The sequence below is a fragment of the Dermacentor variabilis genome, chromosome 10 (assembly GCF_050947875.1).
Source record: "Dermacentor variabilis isolate Ectoservices chromosome 10, ASM5094787v1, whole genome shotgun sequence".
NCBI classification, from domain to species: domain Eukaryota; kingdom Metazoa; phylum Arthropoda; class Arachnida; order Ixodida; family Ixodidae; genus Dermacentor; species Dermacentor variabilis.
This window is the reverse complement of record NC_134577.1, coordinates 131569832-131594342: the sequence shown is the minus strand read 5'-3', so window position 1 is coordinate 131594342 and position 24511 is coordinate 131569832. Positions and strand designations below refer to the sequence as shown.

General features: G+C 45.1%; 1 long non-coding RNA gene across 3 annotated transcripts in view; it reads right to left on the bottom strand.

Annotated features, from left to right (window-relative positions):
• LOC142560967 (uncharacterized) overlaps positions 1 to 24511 on the bottom strand; it is a 31797-nt gene that overhangs the window by 5872 nt on the left and 1414 nt on the right. Inside the window, exons 1-2 of one of the 3 annotated variants that reach the window (XR_012823502.1) lie at positions 19828 to 20397; positions 5784 to 5920 (exon numbers count right to left, since the gene is read on the bottom strand). This is a non-coding gene — a long non-coding RNA (uncharacterized LOC142560967). Of the gene's footprint in view, positions 1 to 5783; positions 5921 to 6790; positions 7021 to 19827; positions 20398 to 24511 lie in introns of those variants that run through there. The other 2 variants (XR_012823503.1, XR_012823501.1) reach the window with 2 other exon arrangements.

Sequence of the window (24511 nt, the reverse complement as noted above, 5' to 3'; positions counted from 1 at the left end):
GGCACGCCACCCCAGTGGATAACTCTGCGGAAAGCCTGGAGCAAAGATCTCTTTTCCCGTGATTCCTGCAATGTGAAGACTGATGAAATATCGCCTTCCTCCGTTTCGGATACAACGCTCTCATAATGAACTGCGTTAGCGATGCCATCGCGCCTACGACCATCCCGGAGCCCCGGCAGGGAGCGGCATTTTCTTTCGAAATGACCAGTCTTTCGACAGCGAAAACACTGCTCCTTTTTGTGCGGACAGTCGCTTGCTTCGTGATCGTAGTTTCCGCAGCGTGCGCACTCAGTATGGCTTTGCTTATATTTGGTGAAGGTCTGATATCGGCGCGATTTACTCGCTACAGTGCACACCACTGCCTCATTATCAGGTCTAGTCATAGCGCTTACTTCGAGTGCGGCTGTCTCTGCCGCTATGGCAATCGTTTCAGCTTGGGCAAGTGTGAGCTCAGTTTTTTCAAGCAGCGTCTGCTACACCGCCCGATTCCGGATGCCACAAACAATGCGGTCCCGTAACATAGGGTCCAAACTAGTGCCGAAGTGACAATTATCCGCAAGCTTGCGTAGCTCAACAACATAGTCCCGGACAGATTCGCTTGCAGCCTGATCCCTTGTAAAGAACTTGTAACTTGCGGCAACTTCATTAGTCTTCGGCGCATAGTGGTTATTTAGGATGGTAAGTGCGTCCTTGTAACTCAATTCTAACTTTCTGAGGGGCGCAGTGTCCAGCAAGAACGCCTACCGTCTTCGTTGACAGTGTCGAAACTAAGAGCGCCCTTTTCTTATCATCGGTCTTAATCTCATTTGCTTCAAAAAATGCCTCCAGTCGAGTCAAGTAAATATCCCACTTATCTTGATTTTCGTCGAAACTTGGGGTACCGAGGTTCGTAGCCAGGGCCATGACCGTCGATGCTCCGTAGATTCGATTGCTTTCAGTACCCAGCAGGACTCGCAGCGCTTCCGAGACGCCACTGTTCGTGGCGGGGGTTCCGCGGGGTGGTCACCCTCGTCGCCACTGTTGTAGCGGGTGGCAGAGTGACGGAGACGATCCAAGAGCACGTACCGCACTGTTTTATTTCAGTGACAGCGAACTATATATATAGGCTGCTTGCCTATGACGTAACATAAAAAGAACGAATCATGTTTGACACGTGTGGCACAGCACTTCATATCATTTACGGGTAAAGCGGCAATCCAGAAACTAGAACAAGTTTTGACATGTTTGCTACCAGTGAATGCTAGAAAATATGTTGCCATTCTGTAGTTTTGTCCAACAATGCAAAAGGGATTCTTAATAACTGAACAAATAAATGGAAAGGTATCATGAAGTATATTTCGTGAATGTAATGCAGAATCACTCAACTTCGGTTACTATATAATCTCCACACGATTAACCTGCACTTTCTCAACTAGTTCAGGAGGTGTTAGAAGTGCTTCTTAAAATCCTCCTATTTATTAGACTAATCATATCTGTACACAAAGGCTACTAATTAGGTCCCATGCTATATCATCATCTTAACAAAAACTTCACTTAGTAATACACATGCTGTGATAAGATTTGAGACCACATTGAGATGCTGTACAAGGTGAATTCATAATTTTTAAAATGAAGCTCCCATTCTTGCAAACGAGAAAAAAGGATACTGAGGGTCAAAATTTTTCTTAATCACAGTTGGAAGATGCCAGGGAAGGCCCGTGGAAACTCATTTCTAATTTTCTATTCAAATGTAGAAATGATAAAGGGAAATTAAAATTGTCAAAAAAACACAACCAGCCATGGGGGGAGAACGAACCTACAGCCTTTGCATTAGGCATGCGATGCACTAACCACTGTGCTACCAAGGCAGCATTCAACCGTCCACAATGGCCCCTCAGATTGTCGACGCTCTAACGCGGCCGTAGTACCACAGTGGTTAGTATATCACATGCGTAATGTGAACGTTATGGGTCCGTTCCCCACCCACAGGTGGATTTCTTTTCATCCACTTTCATTTCCCTTGAATTTATCATTTCTATACTTCATATAAAAAACTTAAAACATGTTCCTGTATGCTTTCCATGGCCTCATTATCTGCTGGCTTCTTCCTGTTGTTACTTCCAACACTTATACATATTCTCATCTGGTAAGTAAACAGTTTTTGCATGATGCTGGAATGCAATATAAAACATTATTGCAGGGCCGTGTTATGTAGAATGCCTTACATTGCCCAGGCAAGGTGTATTATTGTCAATCTGAAAAAAAAAATCCCACTTTAGACAGAAATGCTGTGTACTGCTGTGTGCAACAGGGTTTAAAGAAAGCAACTTGTTCAGAAATAAAGCCATCAAACAGCGAGGAAATATGAAAACCAGATGAAAATTTGTGCAGTTGCATGTTAAAAATTTAGCACAGCAACAGATGAAGACATAATGAAGGAAGCGCGCGGATGGTTTATTTCGGACACACTAGGCAATATACTTGAAAGATGCATATGAGCTTACACGTGGAGAAATATTGTTTATGTAGCAGCTAAACTACCAACAGGCCTAGAACACACTGATACAAGGTGTCGAGCATGTAAATCTTAACATGCTCTTAAGTCAAAGAAACATGGCTCTTTCTCATGATTCGCTACACATGGCTGGCTCACACAACTTAGCTGTATATGCCTTGTAAGTACAAGGTGGTCGGTGTGACTTGTGCAAGCTTTAAATATGTACAAGTGCCACGTAGCTGGACAGAACCAAGGTAATGTCGTTTGCCATCGTTTTGAGCAAGTGAAACCAATTTTTGCGTTTATCCTAATTAGGTAATTAGTTATTAACGATTACTTAACTGCTCACATATTATATTCAAAGCAAAAGTGTCAGTGCGAAAATTGTAGAGCATCCTAAAAAATTTCCAATCCAGCTTTCTAGTGCTCAGTAGGTGCAATACAATTTTTTTTTCAAGCTTGAAAGAAGCCTGTGAATGCATGCAAGAAGTGCCGTGCAACTAACCACTCGTGCACCTGAACACCATTTGGTTCCTCCTTTCATGCTTGAAAAGAACTTTTTGAAAAGAATATTTTAGAAATTGATTAATTATTATTGACTATGTTTTAGGCAAAATGCATGAAATAGTATGACTGCCACCTCCATTTTCGGCGACAAGAATTGACTCCAATTTCATGTCCAAATCCAGCTATACGTGATGCGTGTTTTGAGCTGGTTCTGTAATTTAGGCTGGTTTTGACTACTTGAAGCTTCGCACTCTAATAATGGAGTCTACAGTCTAAAAAGAAATTGGTACATAAGCGGTCGCTGTCAGTACTCCATACTCCTTTAGCTTAGTGCAAAGTGCTTGTGAGCCAAAAAGTTGGTAGTTCTAACTAGTATTTTCCATCTTGATCTGGTGTTATAGTCCAGTTACTATGATGCCATGCTGCTCAGTCATGCTGGTCACAACTTCAATCTAGGCCATGGCAGCTACCCTCCAATGAAGGTAAAATGCAATAACGCTTGTGGGCACTTAGATTCAGGTGTACATTAAAGAAGGCCAGGTTCCCAAAAGTTCAGGTTGTGACTTTGGAATGTGAAAGCGCTTAATTTAACTTTAAAATCTAAAGGTGCTTTATTAGGAGCAGGACATCATCTTGAGCATTTACAGGGTGTCTACCAAGTTGACATTTCCAAATTCCCTGAGTTTTCTAGGTTTTCCCTGAGTGTCATTGCAAATTTCCCTGAGTGATGCAGAACTATGTTTTATGTCAAGACGGGCAGAAACCATATCGCCTGATGCTGTCACTCTCTAGCAAGCACATGAAAAAAATAAAGAAGCGCCTTAATCCAATTTGAATAAGGAGTAGTGTTTGTGTTATTCAAAAAGAGAATAGAAGGCAGGGGTTAGTAAAATCCACAGCAAATAAAGTGTCTTCGAAAAAATTTGCAAATGGAGTCGGACATTCTCAAATACGAATAAAAAGGAGATGGATATAGAAGCAAATATTTTCGAATATAAGCTATTTCTATCACATGATAGCAAGCTCAGTGGTATGAGGCCCGAACTGTGTCACAATTCAGATTCTCTCTCAACAGCTCGTAAGTCAACCTCAACTGTCCTGACATACTCTCAGCCCATGCACGACTCCTGAGTGTTGTGTTTCACTGCTTTAAAGAGTTTATTTTGGTTTGGATAAGGGACACTTGCATCTCGGCATTAGCCAAAACTTTATTTTTTGAGCTCAAGCTCCTTCAAAACGGCTGCAGCAAGCTTCCTTTCCCGTTTATTCCTCAATGTGTAGGTCATTTCTGTTGTTGTTTTCCTTCCGCCACTCGTTCGCCCCAAAGACCATTTGAAGCATCTTGGTCAGTTGCACAGTCTACGGCCGATTTTTCGAACTCCCTAAGGGCCGCGAAAATGTCCGAAAAATCGGCCAGTTGGAAAAAAAATAAATGCGTGTCATTTAGTGCCTTTAGGGGCTCAAACCGCCGCAGGCACGTTCGAAAACGCTCTGAAGGCCTGTCGGTACACATATTAGGCATATCGGTGCTCGTACTGCGACGGGAAATACCGGGTGCATGCGTGTATAATTAAGGAATACATTCTGTGTTTCGTGGCAATAGCCCCTTCCCACGCTTGTTATGCTTCACTGCTATACTTTTGCGTATGCTTCACCAAGTAACATTTCTGTACAGAGGCGAAGCTGACTTTCAGGAACCGGCATTATGCAACGCACCGTGTTTTCGAAGTTTCTAAGCCAATCGCGAGGACCACAATGGCGTAGTCCGTGCCATTGCTGATAGCAGCTAATTCTTTAAATAAAGAACTCGGCATCCAACGGCAAGAAGCTTCATAGCGAACGTCGAAGCAGCTAGGCCTAGCGTTGCCGCAGTGGCGGCAACGGCTGCCAGCGGATCTGCGTGCGAGAGTGCCGGTTCGAGGTGGCGAAGTAATCAAAATGGTGGTGCCTTTGATTATTGCCGTTTCGGACCTGCGGTCACGGCAAAACGTCCGGAAAATCGGACGGCGAAGGGTTCTTGCGTCGGAAATGTCACACGTTCTGATACGTTGACTCTATGGGATACGTGGCGGTGTCGCGAAGCCGTCCAAATTATCGGGAATCCGGAAAGTCGGTCGTTGACTGTAGACTGGTAACTCTTCCAGCCGACGACAGGGCGTCAAAGATGATTCATTACGATTCCTGTCCGTTACTCGAGCCAGCATTACCGCAACTTTCGACCCTTTCAATAAAATTGCCGCTAGTTTTCCCTGATAGAGGCCCAAATTCCCTGAGTATTCCCTGACTTTTTCCAGACTACTCAAAATCCCTGACAATTCTCGGTTTTCCCGGTTGGTAGACACCCTGATTTACTGCACTGCCATGACACCAAGAAGCTCCGAGTAAATAAAAACAATTTCTTAGACAATGTCTATATCTTGCAAACAATTACAAACACTTCTCTGCATGCACCTCTGTTGCTGTTATATTTAGTTCCGTATGCCAAGGCGGGTTAGGATGTTAGAACATCTTTCAAACCTGTTTTTCTTACCGCTTTAAAGTTGTTGGTTATTTTGCATCTCTGTGTGTGTCGAACGCACATTTCAGTGCATCAATTTCTTCAGAAAGTGCACTCCTCTTTATTTATTTGTGCATGCAAAAAGAGTTCAGAAGAACTGCTTTCTGAAGATCTGTATAACAAGCAAAAACAATTCTGTGTAGGCTGCACAAAGAGAAAGCATTTGTTTGTAAATACGTTATTTAGTTCTTAAATAAAGAGGCAGCTGTCAGTATTCTGTTCCAAAGTAAAAATTGCCCCTACCTGGCTCAGCTTCATTTTCCGATGTTGATGGTCCATTCGGGGGCACTCAACTGATAGGCTGCACTTTGGCCATGTCGGGTGTGCTATCACCAGGCCCAAGGTCGATCGACATCCTCACCAATAGCCGAGTCCAAACTCTATAAAAGAAACATCTCATCATTTTGCTATCAGTTTTGTCATCTTGCTTGTTTCACACACGGCCGTCAGTGAAATATTTCGTCACTTGGATACTGAAAAAAATTCAAGCATTTTCTGGCAGTAAATGGTGAACATCAAAGAGCAAATACAGTTGTCAGATTGGATTGATCAAGTACAGCAGAAATGGAAATAAATCAGTGATACTGTGTCTGTTGGCTTTGAATGCAAGAAACGTAAAAACAGGAACTTGCAGCCACGCCACTTTGAATTTCCCGCGTTTGCTACAACTCACGACAAGTTTGGCATCGTCCGGTACTCGGGGAAAGTTTTCGCTTAAACTTAAGATGAACGGGCGTCGGCATAAATTAACAGGATACTTAACCGAGCAATATTTGCGCATAAAACAACTTATGTAGCGAAGCTACTGTCAAATACCCGATGACGCATCTGGGGGCGGTGCGGTTTGGGCGAAAAATTCAAGAAGGAATGCGAGTTTCACTTGTTTCACGCCTACTAAGCTAAGATAGAATTTGAGTTTCCTACTAAGCTATACTGGATATTTACGCTCCAAATAAAACGCTGGAAATTTCGTTACGTCACAATGCATACGTATGAAAGTGAGGAAATTGCTTTTATTGTATTCTGCCCAGGCGGCATGTAGCAGCTGCCAATCTCGCGCAACAAAAGCATGAAAGTGGTACTCGCGGCACGGAAAACAAACACATACAGCGCCAACGTTACGCCTCTTAGAGTTAGAACTAAGCACGATCAAGCCAGTTTTCTAGCCTTCATAACGTCATGAACACGACCAAACAACGAGCGAAACAACTGTCTGCTCTCCAAAATTATTAGCGCTTCCATTTACATACCTATCGCTGCCACAAGCAAAAGGCCATGCGCTGGCTGTCCACAAGCCGCAGATTAGACTGACAGCAACATATTACGGTAACGTAAAACAATTGGTAACACTGAACTTACTGTCACACATTACTTCCCCCCTTTGCTTTGGCTTCTGGATTGCATTGGCGCGGCTCGCTACGTGCTTGCGCGCGCTTTTCCGAGCGCAGATTGATGCGCGCCTGGTTTCTGCACTAGGTGTTTACACCATCACTTTTCCGAGCGCAGATTGGTGTGCGTCTGGTTTTTTGCACTAGGCTTTTATACGATCGCTTGTCGCTGCTTTCCTTTTCTCTGGTTTGATTCGGCGCGGCTAGGTGCAGGCGCGCATATTTGGTGTGCGCCTGCTTTCTTGCACTGGTCTTTGAACACATCGCTCGCTGCTCGCGCTTATATAAGAAAACGCTGCGCCGCTGGCGTACCGTGTACGTAAGCGCGCAGCAATGCCGGGAAACATTCATACAAAAGCAAAGGGTCAGAACACTGCGCTTTGTTTTTCATTACTTTGTCATGTACCTTCACCCTGGGTAGCGCCGAGCGATCGCTTCTAACAAACGCAGAAATGAGTCTTTGCAGCGCGTGTGGCCATTAATTGACTACCCAACACAGCCATGTGAGGTGCGACTCCAGGCGGAGAGGAGGTGGCGCTTCACTTTCTGCATGCCAATAACTTTCCATTTTTTGCGTGTGAACGCCCGTGATCGGGTCCACAAATTTCATGCTGTCTGGTTTAGTTTCCCATTGCAGATTGAGGCTCACTCCGTTAGCATCCACTAAGTTCGGGATGCAGTTGTATGCGGCCCATTCATCACTGTGGATGGTGGTCCCCGGTTCAACGTTGGCTGCAATAATGGGGCCTAGCGTCGCCGCGTCTCGTCTGTCGACCTTGAATAGTCGGAACTGCCCGGTGGTCACGCAGGTCATGCCGAATACCCATGGTCCAAGGTCTGCAATGCCGTCGTGATTTTGCCGGCTCGGCGGAACCTTGTCGCCCGTCATCAGGCGGCCTCGATTGTGTTTTCCCTTGCCGCGAAGGAGGCATCCATCAATTTGCACAATCCTTCGGGGCCACCGAGTGGGTGTCGCGCCAGCAGCTCGTCCCGCACGACCTCACGAGCTATCACGGGCGTTCACACGCAAAAACTAGCAAGTTAATAAACTGAAGCGCCACCTCCTCTCCGCCGGCTGCAGGGTAACTGCGCCGCTGCTGGAGTCGCACCTCACATGGCTGTGGTGGGAGTCAATTAATGGCCACACGCGCTGCAAAGACTCATTTCTGCGTTTGTTAGAAGCGATCGCTCGGTGCTACCCAGTGGTAAGGTACATGACAAAGTAATGGAAAACAAGGCGCAGTTTTCTGGCGCGCTTACATACACGGTACGCCCGCGGCGCAGCACTTCCTTATATATAAGCGCGAGCAGCGAGCGATGTGTTCGAAGACCAGCGCAAAAAAAATTGGAGGACGCTTAAGCTTCGCCTTCAAGAGTGGAACGCGACAGCGTTCCCATCGACCCGCCAAGGGGTGTAAGACAAAGCGCTACGGCGCAGGGATCACTTACGAGGCGCCCCGCATCGGACTTTGCGCCCACCTATCACACGGAGAGCGTCGAGCAACGCAGCGTTCTGCGCGGCAACGAAACGTGCGCCTGAGCAAACGGAACGAACCAAAGAACTCGGTGTCTCGGAGGGGGAAACGATCTACGCCAGCCAAACGTCGTGATCGGCACGGGCAGAGAGATAGACAGATAGTAATCTAAAGAAAGGAACGGCGCTTGATTCTGCAACCCGCGTGGGAGCACGCCGAAGCGTCGCCAGGGGAGAGGGAGTCAGGGCCGCAACGCGCCTGGCACCGGTTCGCGCACAGCACAGCCCCAATGCGCGCATGGCGCGCCACCTGTCGGGGCAGCGCCGTACATTGAGAGGAGGGTCTTCTGTGTTTGCCGCAAGATGGCCCTGCGTGTGCGGTAAGCGCAGAAGAAATGTAGCGGAAACGTACTTCGCTATTCGTGTAAACGCGACTTCTGTAAGTTACGTGCTCATAATTACCGATATACACCGCAGTATAACATTCTACGGCACGTTTTTAAGGCAACACCGCGTTCACTAAAAGCGCGTTTGTACCGATTTCAAGCATCGAACTCGTGGCTGAGTGGTAGCGTCTCCGTCTCACACTCCGGAGATCCAGGTTCGATTCCCACCCAGCCCATCTTGGAAGTTGCTTTTTATTTATGAAGTGCCTGCCATGATTTATCGCTCACGGCCAACGCCGCGGACGCCGACACCCGACACCGACGCCGACGACACCGGCTTTTCTGCGACACGAGCTCCTTAATGCTATCGCGTTAAAAAGCAGGCGCACACCAAGTATGCGCGCCTGCGCCAAGCCGCACCTAATCAAGCCATAGAAAAGGAAAGCAGCGACAAGCGATCGTATAGACAGTTTCATCGGGCGAGGAGGATAGGGCGCGCGGAGAGCCTTTCCTCCTCTCTGGCTTGGGCGATCCGGCGCGGCGCTGCTTGAAAGTATTGCTGTCGCGTGCAGCGGAACGATTTCGAGATGTTTTAGATGGTACTTTGTGAAATTTACGCCATGTCCGTTCATATAAGGTCGTCAGGGAAGCCTTTCGGTGCATCGGTAACTACAGTAGGCGGAAATATCTCTTGGGGGCGCAAAAATGTAACGCGTTTTATCAACCGCGGTGTACGCACATTATCAGTCACGGTGTGTGTATGTGTTGCTTATATCGGTTTTAAATTCAACAAAGAAAACCGGTGACTGTATTAGCAGCATGAAATGGTAAATCTGCTCAATATCTGATCGCTTGGCGTAGGGAGTAAAACAAAGCATAAGAGCGAATGCTAGTGCACGGCCAACCTAAGGCAACCACGAAACATTTAAGCGGCAGGCGCTATCAAATATTTGTGATGCACCGGCATCGTTCTCGCGCATTTCAAGTCTAGTAGGCTTCAAATTACCACATGTCTACGCTAGCCTTCCTGCATGAGGCCGATGGCGCTGCTCAACACAGCGATAACTGCGGTTGGTGAACCAGCAAGGTACATATGTAAGCTGTGCGCTTCGGCATTGCCTTTTTGGCTTGCATACAGCCATAATATATGAGAGATCTCATAAAAAGAATGCGATGCCTATTTTTGAGGACAAAATTTCCGTAATACGTGTGAGTGCGTCGCAGAGAACGGAACGAACACAACCGAAAAAAAAATCGGTTATCATCTTCCTTCTCGAAAAAGCAAGAGAAAACGGGCTAACGCCTCAATAGTCGCATAGTCACGCCGCACAACGTTTATAAATATATAACCGCTGATGCCGTATGCTTGGACCATGCAGTATATAGAACAAAGATATATGTAATCCAGCACCTACCACTGCTTAGGACGCTCGCGCAGTTCGTAAACAGTCCCTTTGCTGGACAAGCTTAATTCAGACTGTAAGGTATGCTGCTATTACTTGCCAAAACTATTTTATTCAGGGGCAGAAACCTCATCCATCGAACCAAGTAGTCACGCAATGTAACCTGCAGCGAACAGTTTGAACGCTTGTCAAAGTATAACATCACAGCTCCTATCGTAGCAGAACGGTACCCACGCTCACGCTGTTACGATCGTCGCGTATGTTTCATGGCTCCTAAACCGCAGCTTAGAAATAGAGGCTAATACTGCAATACGGTTACATTAGTGATTAGAACATTCAGAAATGCACAATTGATCTCCGAGGCTGATTGTAGACTCGAATACGCGCGCACACATCGCGCTGCGTGTTCCGTGCACCTCAACGCCAGCAGAAATTCCGGCCATGACGCCTTAAACCACTTCAGCACGTCTCACAAAACCGTTCACCACGAAGAATACGCACGTCATACTAAACAGACCGCACGACCGCGAAAACAAACGCCAGAACCTACTGCCGAGTGTATATCTGCCACGCAAAAGACCGCTTTCACGCAAGCCAGTATGGCGCTGCTCATAGGCGGCGCCACTGCGCTCACAATATGGCGGCGCCTCCATAAAAGCGCAGTGCACAAACCAGACGCACACCAATCTGCGCTCGAAAAAGCGACTGTATAAAAGCCTAGTGCAGAAACGATGCGCAAATCAATCTGCGCTCAGAAAAGCGCGCGTAAGCACGTAGCGAGCCGCGCCAACCCAATCCAGAAGCCAGAGGAAGGGGGGGCAGTCATAGAGTTTCATATTAGTATACCTAGAGGCAAATCTGGCGCTGCGATCGTTCAACCATCATGGGAATGATGGGAAGTACAGGCTTCGGATTGGCATTCTATTGACTGGCGAACTAGTCTACATGTATTTTTTTGGCAGTTTTGGTTTCGCTCCAAGTGCAATTGCTATAACCTGCAGTGGGACAGTGCAACGCAAAGCTCTCTGCCTTTGTTATGTTGCTCGGAGTGGCGATAGCGCGCTAGGCCAGCGACTGGGACGATGCTTGTGTCGCGGTGTGGTGTCGAAGCCCTAAAGAGAAAGCGATGGCATCGTAAACGTTAAGAGGAAGCTTTAGCTCGGGTGCTCCTATCTAAATACATGTAAAAGGAGAATTCGTTTTTCTCGGCAACCACTGCACTAAATTTGACTGGGTTTGCTGCATTTAAAAGAAAAACTTAAAATCTGGTGACTGTTGGTTTCGAATTCTTGAGTTAGGCCTCAAGTTTACAACTCTGTAACTCAACAAGAAAAATTATATCGCAATTCTGTGAATTGTATCTGATAGCACATCTGAAGCGGACAAAATTGATATGTTACACATGAATCTCAAAAAATGTAGTAATATGTAATTACAACTTTTGCAGAACCCTCGTAAACAATGTAACAAATTCACGTAAGATGTAAAATGACATATAATATTTGTCCGCTTTGAATGATCTAATGGATGCCGTTTACAGGCGTGCGTCTATTTGTCGTACAAAAATCCCTCACGTGACCTGATCCTAGGTGCCTAGGGACAGCATCGTTTAGGGATTTTTGAGAAGGCGCGATGCTGGCGCCGAGCGACGCCGTGGCGTGATCGTTCTCTGGAACCCGCGTTGTTCAACATTGCTCATGTGATTGTACATACGTGCGTTGCTTGTGTGTTGGTTGTAGGTTCTGCGTTACCTGGCGGAAAGCCGCGAGTAGTGGTGGTGCGGCAGTGCGGCTTTCGCCTCGGTGAGCTCTGGCAGTAGAGAATCTGCGTTGTGTGACCCGTGCTTGCTTGACAATTGAAATGTCGAAGTGGCCTAGCGCATCGGCAGCGAAGTTCTGCGAACCGCGATGTGGCGTCGCCGTGTCCGACTTTGCTTAACGGACATCAAGGGATGTGCTGCTCGCTACAAGTCATGTAAATGCGACTGCGTCGACCGCCCACTGTTCAGTGCTGAATGTGTGTTAGGTGCGCTGTGCTTGAAACGAGTGGTTCAGCCGTGCAGCGGGGGGTGGTGGAGGAGCAGAGTGGCTTAGGGTCTCCATTTGCACGTTCACAGATATGTGCTCCCGTTTTGGTCTCATTAGCGGCTGTCGCGGGATTGTGGTGTGCTCCTTGCCTAGTATGAAGTTTACGATGCTAACACACAGCATGTTCACGTTTTTCCGTGCTATATGTCATTTGCATGACGACCGAGTTGAGAACAAGGCATATGTATCTGTTGTTTTCGTTTGTGTGTTGTAAATTACTACCTGTTGTGGAAGTTCTGGAAGTCTTATTACGCAAGGAGTACGAACGTAAACATATAAACATATTTCTGTGTGTGTGAAATTATGAATTACCCAGAATAGCCTTTACGACTGATAAGTGGGCTACACAGCCTGTGTGAATCAGCTACCTTTTGTTGCGACGCTCTTCCATGTGGTAGACTGATGCGTGGTGCGCGTTTATTTCTGTACTGTTGTAAAAACCATTTGTTTATTCACTCAATACAAATGTACTGCTTCTTCGCCGCAGTGCATTTTAGTTACGCGGTAAAGGATACTAAAAGTGGGAGGGGGCCGCTATCACCCAGCATAGTATGTACACTCAGGCGACCTGAGAGGCGGCGGTTGTGCGAGTGTATAATCATAGGGTATAATTAAAGAACTCTTTTTATGTCCAGTGACAGTGGCCCCTTTCCACTTTTAGTATGCTTCAACGCAGTACATTGCTTAGGCTTCACCGCAGAACATAGGTGTATTGCAAAAAAGTTAATCTTAAAAAGCTCAATTATGCAACGTTTCTTTCGTAGCTTGCCACACCGCAATCCAGAGGTGGAAATAAGCATTGTGCAGTAAAGCATACTAATAGTGGAAAGGGCACATAGGTTTGCTCATTATCTTCAATTGTGATATAATTTGCAAGTGCATCTGTGCTCTTGGTAAGCTTAATTGACAATTCTTTGTACATTACAAATTCATATTGCAGGGAAGCTTACTAAGGCACATTCGTCATTTTGTAACGCATTATTCACCTTCAATGCAGCAGCACAATGCGGATTCATACCTATGCTTCTGGCTGGACTGCACATGCTCTTTGAGAATTGATTCGTTTTTCATAAGTGCACTGGTACTTTACTCTAAACTGGAGGGCTGAAGTTTATACGGAAGCACAATTTTTATTAAGGGGAGAAGATGTTGCCAAGATGGTTGCAGCACAGCTTTTTTTTTTTCCAGGCACCTTTTCTATTAGAAGCTTCCATTGCAGTGTTTCGAGCCTCTTTGAGCCAGCATATAGTGTATATAAAAATCGGACACCGATTGGGAACATCACCTATGCTCTCTGCAATAAGCTGTGCACAGGATAAGTTCATGCCTATATATAGAAAAAAATGTAGCATGACCAGACAAAATAAAAGGGGGTGGGCTGCAGCAATACTAGGTGTTAAATGGTGCCTTATCCTTTCCCTTCAGTTTTCTGTTTTGTGCTATTATGGATCCTCCACAGTAACCACACGAATGCTGAACTTGAGCTTGTTGGTTTCAGATCTGATGGTTGTTACTAACAGAACAGTGTGATACACGAACAAGGGCTTGGAGGCATCCGGTCACCTTGCTTGTCTCATGGTGTCGCTTTGTGAGCACCATGAGCCTCCAGACCAACTCGGAAGAAAGGTTTCTTGCAATCGCTTTTGAACTGTATTGCCACCAAACCAACAGTGTTCTCAATGACAACTTTTGGACAGTAGAATGCTTGCACCCAGCAAAGTCTAAGAAGGAAGCATTCAGGATGTGCCAAGTGGGCCTTTTGAAGCTGGCCGCATTGCTGAAGGGGCTTTGCCTATCCGCCCTCTTTATGGATGCACAAGGATGATTTCTTCTTTCAGAAGGATTGTTTCAGAGGAGTCACATGGCAACAGTGTTGGGTGTTTAGTAGCAGATAAGCTTGCCTTTGGCCACTGTCAAAATCTGTTTTTTCTCCAGTGCCCCTGTGAAGTGCCTACTTTTTGGACACAATGTGCTCTCCATGCATGCATGAATTTTTAGCTTGTAAAGATGTCTATTACCCCTTGCCTCAAGCCGGTCCTTGCTGATGTCAACCAAGAAGGCAGTGGGGAGTACGGCGATGCATACTTACAAAGCACTGCTGATACCAGTGAAACCAGATTAGTGGAGCTGCCTTTTTTTTGTCCACTCCATCTTCATCAGTTACAATGAGCAGTTCTTTGTCCAAACAGAAGGCATATGTAGTTGGTCATGCATAGCCTGTGCACTAAGATTTGTTGGCATGTTACAAGAGACGTGCCTGAGAACCTTAGCAGTGTCTATATGCAAAAACCTTCTGATGTGACTTCCTTCTCTTTATCACAGTTTGCCTGATGAAGCCAGCAACTTGGTCAATTAGATGTTCAACAGGCTTCCCACTAGTTTTCCCAGCGTCTCCTTTACCAGTGTGCTGCTCATAGATATCTGTTTTCTTGACCTTGCACTGCACTTCAACCATGGCCACACCTGCTGAACCTATAGTATGCGATCAGAAAAGTGCTATACATCACGTTGCTCCAAACTCATGACAAGCTAGAAGGCCTTGAGGAACACCTTCATTAATTTCTGTCCTCATCATACTGTAGGAAGCTTCGCATGACAAGTGCAACAATTAACATCTGCTGGTTTTTCAGTGCTATTCCTGTCCAGCTTGATGAAAGCTATCCTGAGTGTTTCAAAAGCAAAACTGCTGCCGGACAAGAAGTGCATAAAGCAAGGGTAGCTATAACCATATATGTCACACAAAATGAAGAAGGCCACCGAGTGTACGGGCGGTTTAATTCATATCCAACAAGCTTGGTTCTCTCTTTGCAATTGAGTAAACCCAACTTGCCCCAAAAACATGGCCTGTGACACACTGTGTGCCAGATGCTGTGTCCCCTGCAAAGCTGAAGATGTGTACAAGATCCTGACACTCGCAGTGACTTCTACACTGCGCAAACAGTTTACTATAAGAACGACTGCCTCAACTAATATGCTAATCACATGAAAACGGGCAGAAATTTGGCTATTCATTGGGCCCCACTGCAGGTGCAAGCCACTCTTCTGCCAGATGCGTGTTGTTCACAGGAACTGGAGCTATACAAATGCAGATACAAACAATGATGTTTGAAAGTAGTAGAGTTGAACAATATTCTGCACAAACAGTGCCACTTGCAGTGCTGGTAACTTATAGCTACAATTCATGGCTGCCCCACCATGCAAAGGCACTATTCTTGAATTAACTTCTATTTATGGTGGCCATATATTGCAAGTACATATCATCCACATTGTGTGCAATATGATTAAATGATGTCAACTTTGATAGCCATTCCTAATCTGAGATACAACAAAAGAACTAATATAGGCAACAAATTGTAATTCAAAAAGATAACCAGTGCACAGGATAAGTGACAGACTTCCTTTTATTGAACAAAAGTCACGTGTGTCACATGTCAACAGCAGTGGGTAGCAAGCTTGGGTGACAGAGGCAAAACTTAGCGAAATGCTACACTCATACTCAAATGTAAAACGGCCTACGACACAAAAAAACATTTTACTGAATGACAGGGCAAGACTCCATCCAAGAACGCACTATGGCACCACATAATTGACATGGTGTAAAAGATGTTAGCATGCCCTCTCCATAAAAAAAAAAGAAACACTTAAAACATGCCTTAAAAGGCAATGTGCAGAGTCTGAAAGCAAGGAAAAACAACCCAAAAAAGGTTTCGCTAAGTCTTTCAATTAAAATTGTCAAACTGTCTTGTCACTTCTTAATGAATCTGCACAGCGGAAAAGGATGAAAAGAAAGCCCAATAGCAGGGCCACAGAAAATGTCACCAAATAAATAAACCTTGCTTACCAAGGATACTGGTTTAGTTGTCTGACTCTGCACAATAATTGTGTATGAGCTTTTCTTGTTTAGAACGGTTTAGCAGATAGCGGAAAAAATGGACATGAGAGCACCAGGTGCATGCATAGTCGATGCACAAAGAGCCACTGTTTTCTTACTTTTTTTCTCTACTACTATTCACGAATATGTAAGTGCCTTAATAGCACTGCTAAAATCCTACTGCAAAACACAAGATTGGGCAAGTTGTGGCATAACGAAAATTGGAGTTCCACTCATACTGTGAAAGTGATGCAATAAATGGTGAAATATGCGCAGGAAGCTTGCTTCATTCAGTGTTTGTTGAAGTGAACACTTGCCAGTGCAAGTCAGTAATCTCCTTTAAAGAAGTAAAATAAGTGGGAGTTGTGCCTCCCAGAGTTGAAGTGGAAAGGCTACTTTTCTTCCTCCTCTTTCCTATCCAGACTTGGTCACTGGTCTCCACCAAAACAACCCTTCAGCTTCTCTTCTTACTGCTGAATTAATTTGGTTTTCTCAAAGCTATATTTGAGCTACCCATTGCTAGGTCTCGCGCTCTGCCCCATCAACCAGCCCCATCCAGTAAATCTGAGAAGCCAAGCACTAGAAGATTAATAAAGCAGATGCACCCAATCACTGTCATTACATGTAAGAAGAAAAATTAACATAGTACTGCCTTCACAAGTGGGGAAAGTGATGAGTAAGAATTTGAAGGCGTGGACGCCAGCTCTATATACAGCACGCAGACATTGAACAGGTGTTAGCCAATCATGGCACCTGTTGGCTAGATCGTACTCTCCAGGATCGGCATTCGCCACGACTGTACCTTCAGCAGAGTGGCTGAAATGTAGAATTGTGGACTGCCAATCTTTTGATCATATGTTTGAATCCACACATCACAATGAGAACTTTATCTGCAATATTCTAGCAATAAATTTGGGAATTAGAGTGACAACACCAGTAGACATCAGAACCAGGGGAGTTGGCCCATAACAGCTATTGGTGTAAAAAAGAAGACTGGCATAAGAAGAATTGAGATGTGCACGCTACATGCCTTTGTTCGGTAGTGTTCCACTACTTTGGTGCTACAGTTAATGATCTCGAATGAGTTCAAGGAGCAAGAATTTAGTCCAGAAAAAAATATTACGCATAACAGTTGTATCTAGTTGTATCATTTGCCTATGCCGCTGTATATAACCCTGTCCACACTGCTAGGAAAGGAAGCGTAGCAGAGGGCGGCAGAAAGTTGGGTGGGTGGATGAGGTTAAGAAATTTGCAGGGACAACATGGCCACAATTAGTACATGACCAGGGTAGTTGGAGAAGTATGGGAGAGGCCTTTGCGCTGCAGTGGGTGTAACCAGACTGATGATGATGATGTCCACACTTACCTAAAGCACATGAGTGGCATCCTAAACAAAATTGAGCTTTTGATATTGCTTTGGAGAAAATCTGTTTCAGCCTAACAGTATGTATACATATTGCGCATACCTGCATTCGGTGTACCTTATCACCAACTGTTAAGTCACCTTCTTACCTCATCAGCGAATCACTCCTGCAACCAAGTGTGCTGGTCCGGGTTTTACCTGCATTTCCACCTGTGCAGTTGGTAAAAGTCTTTGGCTGTTTACTATAACTTCATATTCAAAGATATGGTTGCATTAGAGGCTTTCACACCACTAATGACTGGGCAGGCTTCACGAAAGGCCACCAGTACCTCCTCATTGCAGACTGTGCTCAACGTCCTTCTTGGTTGGACTGTGACTAAGAACCCATACATCTTTCCTCCAAAGCGGCTGGCATTGACGATAGTTTGATGCAGAAAGAGGCTATTGTCTTTCCCAGATGCTGGTTCAGCCTCGCGAGGCACATTCCTTCAGTCAATATGCACACTGTCAATGTGAGTGAGACTGATCAAAGGTTGTCTATGGTGTCAGGTTTCTTGCCTGGTTTCGGTAGTGGCATCATGACCAAGTGTTTCCACTCTGTGGGGAATTCCAATATTCCAGATTTCATTGATTACAAGCAATAGTGCTTGCTTCCTTGTTTCGGCAAGATTCCTCAACATCTGAAAAATGACTCCATCTTTGCCATGTGCACTCTGTGGTGTCTACTTCGTCAAGGTGGCATCCTCTTGGCCGTATGTCTTTGCATCCCCAGTGCGGGTGATGTGCATTGAGCTCACCTTGACTGAGTATTACGTGCTTGTGCAAGCGAATTTGAAGCTGTCAAAGCCAAGTGAAGTCGCCTTGGCTGTAGTGCCTGGTTTTGGGACAGAGGTAGACAAATGCCAAAACGGCTTTTAGCCTGCAGCACACCACCGCAACTTTCTGATGAGACATGTTTATTCAAGCCGTTTCTTCCTTGCCCTAATTCAATAATAGCCAATTTTAGCAGCTGCAAATCAAGCTGACTTTAGAAGACTGCTGATTTTTTAGCCTCTTCTAGTAGATTATTGCATGGTTAATTTTCTAGTTGGGCATGACATGCTTCGTGCTTAAAAAATGAACTGTTTAAAGAATTATTGGAGTAATATTAGGACAGGCAACTCTGACTGAATCATCACTGCTTTTGTCGCAAAATGTGGCAATGAGCTAGGCAGATGCTGTCACGAAACCATAGGTTGTACAAGTACAGAAGAAACAAAATTGGAGTTGTGAAATTCAAAGCCATATTTTTACAGCCTCTCTTTATACTGCTGACATTAGAGAGCTTTAGATTAGTGGACGCAAGCAGCGTGTGTAAACAAGCACCATGTTTGGGTATTTCTGGCACCCATGTGGTTTGCATAACCAAGAAGCACACGAGTCGCTTGCGTCCTCTTATGCAGTACTATTATTTTCATTGTAAAACAACCAATATCAAAGTAAGTCTGATCAGCCTGCATCAATATGCTAGAAATTTTTAAGCACTTAAGGTGTGTTGGTTGAATGTTTAAAGCACTTCACCACACCCTTGGTCACTAGACTTGAACTTTCCAGTATTACTTGCTAATCAACTCTTGAGGTGTTTACGTTGCTTTTCTGTACTGCAAGATTAGTTGGACAGTCCTAATAGAATTGTTAAAGTGAAGGTGTGAGCTGTTGTATTGGCCATGTCATTCTATAACTGTTAGATCTGACACTGTAAAAGCAATTGGCAACATTAATCAGCTTCACCTCACTATATATATGTATTGCGGTAGGACCATTCAGCACGTGAAAATAAAAATACCGGCAAATAGAGAGTTCGAGAGCACCTGAGATTATAGTAAAGCGGGCGGGGCAGTACGTTCAGGGTAACAAATGTGTTGCGGTGAAGTTATTGCGGACGTATATACACATTCATTCGTCCCAACTTTGCACCGAACCCTGCGTCCCGTTGCTAAAACTAAGAGCGCGAAAAACGGGCACAAATGCAGCTGAAGATTGCAGGGCACAGTATTAGGCTCCACCTCACTGTGCTTATCGCGCCCTTAGTACGAATAATATTAAACATCTACTCTGCATTTCGTGGAATTCTGGCAGATCATGTGACATCACTAAAGCTCCGTTATGTTCACAGCACTACGCGATAATTGTCGTAGAGCCCACGATAAAAGTAAATCACATGAAGTGACGGATAGTGCACTAGCGCTGAACACGATTGAAAACATGCGCTGCCCTATTTCAAGGACGCGTGAACAGTTGTGAGCAAACACCACCTTATGCATTATATTACTTACGTAAGTCGTGGCGAAAAACACGTGCAATACCTCCGCCTACGAGTCCCGTCAAGTAAAAGTGCATGTGCGATGTGATGACGCTGCCGAAAAGGGGCGAACACGACGACGCTGCTGCACAGCACCGGATCGCAAATTGCATTGCCGTGGCGCTACGCCACTTGAATATTTCAATCGTCAGCACCAATGAATTCTTCAGAAATACGGATCTAACACCACCAGAGTTCACCGAGACTTAAAGCCGACATGCCACACCACTACTACTGCGCGACTTTTAGCCAACAAATACTGAACCCACTGCGGAGACACACGACCAGCGGTCGGCGTGGGCCGGAGATTCAACGCACGCCACGGCATCGCGGTTCGCAGAACTTCGCTGCCGAGGCGCTAGGCCACTTCGACATTTCAACTGTCAAGGAAGCACGGGTCACACAACGCAGATTCTGTACTGCCAGAGCTCACCGAGGCGGAAGCACAGATGGCGAAAGCCGCACTGTCGCCGCAACCATCATGCCTTCTCAAAAGTCCCTAAACGATCCTGTCCCTAGGCACCTAGGATCAGGTCACGTGAGGGATTTTTGTACGACAATTAGACGCACGCCGTTTACAGAACCGCGATATCTGTTCTTGATGCAGAGCTATTAGTTTGTAAACTTCATGCTTCTATTTTTTTCAAACTTCTGAATTTTTGAAAATCTTTCTAACAAAATTCAAGCCCTAAATCAAAATTCTGCTTCCAACAGTCACTAGAATTTATCTTACTCTCTCAAATGCAACAAATTTCATCAAAATCGGTCCAGGGGTTATCTCAGAAAAACGTTTTTGCGTTTTTACATGTATTTGAATAGGCCGCGTTGGAGTTGGGCCCGAGCTAAAGCTTCCTCTTAAAAGAACATGTTTTGAGCGTTCGGGTCTTGGTTTGTTAAGTGTGTTAGGTTGGCACTGTAGCGTTATGTGTTTTATGAAACTTCAGAATAGGACAAAGAAGGCACTACTGATACAAGACATATACAGTTGTACTTCTAGTGGCTTGACAATCAAATTTTATTGAGAGCTTCATTATGCATTGCTCGTTAATGTGCTCATTTAAATGCGTGTTTTAGGAATTTGAGAACACAAACTTACTTGTGGTAGGAAGGGTTGCTGCTTCCTGGCTGTAGTCTAGTGTCGCAAAATGGGTAAGTGCAAAGCCACGCCATAACGCTTCGGAAGCGGTACTTCAATATAAAATATGATGACGAAATACTCGTAGGAGGTCACTAGCGTCCTAACTAGCACTGCATCAGATGTACTTAAAAGTACTTGAAGACGTTCAGCAATCGTGACAGCCGACGCAGCCTTTCGAAAGAGTGAGAGAGTTCGCAAGTGCCTGTCGTCTGCGAGAAAAGTCTCACGTTTGCAGCGAGCAGGCGTCGTAGCAGACGACACTTGTAGCATTCCGCTCAAGGGCGCAACGCTTTGTCACAATACAACATTTTTATTTCCAGAAATACTTGAAGAGTATTTTTATATAAGTACATGCACGGTTGTTCTGCTGTTGCAAAAATGAATAAATAATCATTCTTTGGCATTAAATCAGGAACAGAATCGCACAAGTATGCGTACCCTGGTGTGTCCTGGTGACAAACCATAGTAAACCATGCTCCCATCTCAAAGTTATACAAAGTTTATGTAGCGTGTTGTACATTATACAACATACTGCAGAAATAGAATTAGATTTTACGCGATAATATTTGCGTATAGGGTTGTTTACTGCGCCACAAGCAAACGCCACTAGCATAAAGACCGAAGTCAATCCGAAGCTTGTACTTTCCATCATTCCCATGTAGGTTGAGGCAACGCTCATGAGAACCCCCGTAGACACTAGCGCCACATTTCCCTCTAGGGTATTTATTTAGAAACTCTGTGGGGGCAGTAATGTGTGACACTAAGTTCAGTCAGGCCCCGCACAATCTCAAGTTCAACAAACGGCCACAGAGGGCGAAAAAATCGACCGCGCGCTGCTGCTAACAAAACCAGCATAGTAGAATCACTTCGGGATGCTTACGTTAGTTTGAACATTTTCCGCTAGAGGCGCCGTAAAAAGCGCAATTTTATCTTACAAACTTTCTCTTACAATTACCGAAGCATTTTTATTACATAAAAAAGAGGGCGAAATCATCATTGCCAATTAGAAATTGTACTCTTTGTAAGTAAGTTTGTTTGTTTGTCACTATAAACGCAAATAGCGTTCAGCATCATCGATCTTTCACGTGACCTCTGGCCTGGATTTAAAATTTTTTTACCGGTATTTTCGAGTGCATGGCGGCACGGATTCATTCGTTCGTGCACTCAGACTAGTTCCTTCTTTTTTGCTAAAACTAGTTTATTGCGCTTCGATGTCTCGCGTTATTTAACCTGGGGTGAAGTGACGTGTTTGCAAGCGGACATGTAATCCCGAAAGTTGGGTATCGGTCGTGAGCCATTCGGAACACGTCTGTATCGGAACGGGAGCTGGATTCTGGTGCGGCTGACAACGGCAATAACGGTGAGTCGTTTAACACCGCTGCTTGAATCGTTATATAATATTCGTCTCATTAACTTGCAGGCGGCGACAAGTTAAGGAACTAGATCCTGCACAACATATGGATGTTGAGATCCTCCGTTGCTGTTTCCTAAATAAACCGTTACTTGCGAGGTTGTCGTTATACACACACAATCGGGAAAGAAAGAGCGATATCAGAACGCGCGTCTCATTTTTCATCTTATTGTAGCCGTGGCCATAGGTGACTGGGTAGCCTTAAGAGGAAGCTTTAGCTCAAGTGCTCCTATCTAAATACATGTAAAAGGAGAATTCGTTTTTCTCGGCAACCACTGCACCAAATTTGACGAGGTTTGTTGCATTTAAGAGACAAACTTAAAATCTAGTGACTGTTGGTTTCGAATTTTTGAGTTAGATTGTCAATTTTTTATTAAAAATTGGCGAAAATCGGAAATATTCAAAAAACGAAACTATAAAGTTTACAACTCTGTAACTTAACCACTAAAAATGATAATACAATTCTGTGAATTGCATCTAATAGTACATCTAAAGCGGACAAAATTGATATGTTACACATGAATATAAAAAAATTTAATCATAGGGAAATACAGCTTTTGCGAAACCGTTGTAACCAACGTAACAAATTCACGTAGGATGTAAAACGACATATTGAATTTGTCCGCTTTGAATGATCTAATGAATGTCGTTTACAGAACCGCGATATCAGTTCTTGATGTAAAGCTATGAATTTGTAAACTTCGTGATTGTATTTTTTTCTAACGGTCAAATATTTGAAAATCGTTTTAAGAAATTTCAAGCCCTAAATCGAAATTCCGCTTCCAACAGTCACTATAATTTAACTTTCTCTTTCAAATGCGACAAATTTCATCAAAATCGGTCCAGGGGTTATCTCATAAAAACGTTTTTGCGTTTTACATGTATTTGAATAGGCCGCGTCGGAGTTGGACCTGAGCTTAAAGCTTCCTCTTAAGAGGAAGCTTTAGCTCGGGCCCAACTGCTTCTTGGCTTCTAGGCTTCAAACTGCTTTTAGGCTTTGACATGGCAAATTATCCGCGAAATCCGTCTGCTGGCGTGGCGTAGTGGTGAAGTGCCGGGCTTGGGATCTGTAGGTCGGTCGTTCGAATTTTTGTCAGAGCGGTTTTGTTTTTACGTTTTTTTTTCGTTTTTTTTATTGCACTAAAGCGCTTTTCCTTGCTTTCTGTATTCAAAAAAATATATACGGTGTCCAGGCACCGCATATTTAACGCGCTAGAGCTGTTTTTCGCACGAGTAGCCAGTGGCTCCCAGTACGCCGCGCCTTCCCAGCGTCCAGCGCGCTGCACTGGGCCCATAATCCGGCGCACTGGGTCCCAGTGGCGCTGGTTTTTGCAATAGGGTTGGAAAGCAGTCTCTCGAAGTAAGCATTTGCTCCTGCAATCTGCACAGCGACATGGACTCCCAATTTACACACCGTGATTCGTGCTCCCCGTTCAGCCTTTCCTGCTGCAGCCATGGGCAAATTGTGCCTGTTGCCTCTCTCGGCCGCGATTAAGCACGAACGGAGACCGGCATACGTCCTTACATGGTCCGACGTGTGTGAAGTTGGGTGCAAAGGCCCGCAAAAGTGGCCGATGAAGGTGATGCCCACGAAAGCGACTTGTCCGTATTGATACAATGTGGGACACCAAGTGCGAGCCACACATTAGCGGCCCGCGAAAGAAAAGTAACGTGCAGGTTGGAAAGGAGTTAAGGCTAAAATGCCGAGTAGTCCATGTCGCTGTGTTGGCTGCGGCTGGTTCACCCGATTGCTTCGCAATGCAAGTTGCTCATCTTTAACGGCGACTGCCGCTGCAAACAGGCGGGACACTCTGTCCAATCTGCTTGCGCCGCTGGTTGTCGCTCGTTACTAGACCGCCATGTGCGACGACAACGGCGAGCCGTTTACGAGCTCGCGTCAAAGATTCCAGCGTATCTCGACATACACATTTTATTTCTACCATTGCACGAGAATGTACACTGCTTGTCTTCTGCCAATAAAGTCGCGCGTTCTGTTCACTCGCTTGTGGCTTGTTTGTATGGGCGTCAGTAGAGGCTCTTTGGTCTCCTGGCAATTAGAACGCACCGGCTGCGCGGCAGCCGAGGCATGCCGCATAGCCGGCGGGGCGA